The sequence below is a fragment of the Egretta garzetta genome, unplaced genomic scaffold (genome assembly GCF_000687185.1).
Source record: "Egretta garzetta isolate BGI_Z169 unplaced genomic scaffold, ASM68718v1 scaffold117, whole genome shotgun sequence".
NCBI lineage: Eukaryota > Metazoa > Chordata > Aves > Pelecaniformes > Ardeidae > Egretta > Egretta garzetta.
The window spans coordinates 2,045,147-2,047,447 of NW_009260479.1; positions in this window are offsets into that span (position 1 = coordinate 2,045,147).

A 2,301-nucleotide genomic window follows, 5' to 3' on the forward strand; every position below is an offset into this window, starting at 1 on the left:
TGCCTTGGTGCGCGGGAGAGGGCATGCTGCTTGCCTTGGCCTTGGCTGCTCCGTGCCGGGAGCCGCTGGTAAGGAAAAATCCCACGCAGACAGAAAAGCCCTTCGCAGACTGTGGCGTGGCCTCCTCGGTGTTTTTATGGGAGCCTCATTTCTGCTGACTGTAAGCCCTGCAAAGTAATCCGGGGCCTCATCTTATCCCAAACCTTCAATAATACATTTTCTGCCTGTCAAAGGATGCTTTGGGCCAGGTCAGCCAGGAGGCAGCTTGCACGGACACGGGATGGCGTGCAAATCGTGATGTGTGGGTCTGGTGTGAGAGGAGGGATTTAAAAGCTGGGCAGATGAGGTGCTTAGGGACAGGGTTTAGTGGTGGGATGGCAGGGTCAGGGGAACGGTTGGACTTGATGATCTTAAAGGTCTTTCCAACCTAAACGATTCTACGATTCTAGGTATTTGCAGGTGGAGATGAGGGATGTATGGAACTGGATAATGGAAGGGAAAAAAATTTCCTTGCAAACTGAAAAAAATTGAGATAGGTCAGTGAGGAGTGTGAAGGTCCTAGTGCTGTTTTGATTAACGTGTTCTTTATAGACTCTTCGTGTTCTTCACAATCACAGAAATTCAGGGGGAAGCCAGCTGTCATCAGAAGGGGAAGTTCATTGTTGAAGGATTTCCAAAGCCAGAGACTCCACTCAAGTCCTGTGTTACAGTTTACAGGGTTAGTGATGAAAGAATAATAAATCCCATTTCCTATTACTCATGGGAATAAGTGAAGGTGTAGAAATTCATCTGTGTAGAGAGACGGACCAAGAAGCGACTGAGCACTTTCCCATACTCTTACCATTCTTCCTAATCAAGAACGCACTCTGAAGACTCAGTTTTGGGAAAGACACAAAAAAAAAAAAAAATGAGTAAGCTTCATGATCCAGCGATCAGAGGTTCATAACAAACAGTGGAAGCTGCCAGCTGTGTGAGAGAGCTGGGGTGTCACAGAAATATTGAGCTTCTCAACGTTCAGGGCTTCTTCTGGCCCTGAATCCAGGAGCTGGCCCACTGGCAGGGAATGTGGTAGGTGGTCTTCATCAGAGCCTAAATTGGCAACAGCGGGATGAGTGGGAGGAACCTGGGCTTCAGGGAAGTCACAAATTTAGCCCGGCAGTGGATCGCGCTGATCAGAGGAGATGGGTAAATTCTTGGAAGAAAAACCCGTTGAAGGCTGTTCAACAGAAAAACATTGCCTCTGACTCAGGAAATTCCTTAACTGCAAGTTTAGTATAAAAATAGATTGTAGATTATACCTAAAAGATAGATTATTTTAAGGAAGTATCACTGTATGCTTATTTTATTCTCTGTTCTCCCCTAGGCATCTGGGTTTGACCACTGCCGCAGAGGGGATGCTGGGGTGAAAGGACCCTCAGCCTGACCCCTCCTGTGCTACTTTTGGCTGAGGATTGCAGCTCGGGGCTGTGACCTGTTCTAGCACTCCCAGCTCTTGCAGGAGTTGGGGATATTTACACTCGTAAGAGGAAAGGAATTGGACGATTGTGTGCAGTCTTACGCACGGTGTTTCCTGATGCCAAGGCATCTCCCGATGCCGAGGGCATCTTTTGTTTACACCGTCAGGACTCCTGCAGTGGGATTCGGCTCAGAATCAGAAAACATGAGCGTCGAGGTCTCTGCGGTCTGCGCTTTCATTTTGGGAGGTGCAGATCTGGGGCACGATTCGGCTGCCCACACGAAGGCACCCTGAGTCATTTTGAGAGGCCTCAGGATATCCCCCCCAGCCTCTGCCTGCTGATGGAGGCAGGTCATTCATAGGCCCGCTGTCGTACCTGCTGGCCTGTAACAGACATCTCGGATGCTCTGGGATCTCTCAGATGACACCTGGTGCCCTTGTCTGGGCAGATGAGCCCAGCTCCTTTGGGACACAGCATCCCCATTAATCACAACTCACTGGTGCCGCGCAGCTCCAGAGGACACGTTTGGTTTGGGGTTTCTGCTGCAGAACCAGTTCCCTGTCTTCTCATCGCGTGCTCCATTCCTGGCTATGCTTAGGATGCTAAAAATTGGTGTCTCCTGCAACCTTGAATAGTTCCAATTTGGCTGCTCAAGTACAGTGGGGCTGTACCTGGCAGCTCCCCCGTTATGCTCTCTGGAGTGGAGACACTTGCAGGATGCAGCCTTTCCATCCTAGCAGATCTGCCCTAAGAGTGATCTTTCTCAGCACCTTACTTCGTTGTACAATCATCTTCAGGGATGCGAAGCTCTTTGCTTTGGTACGTTTGTGCTAAGTCTTTCCTG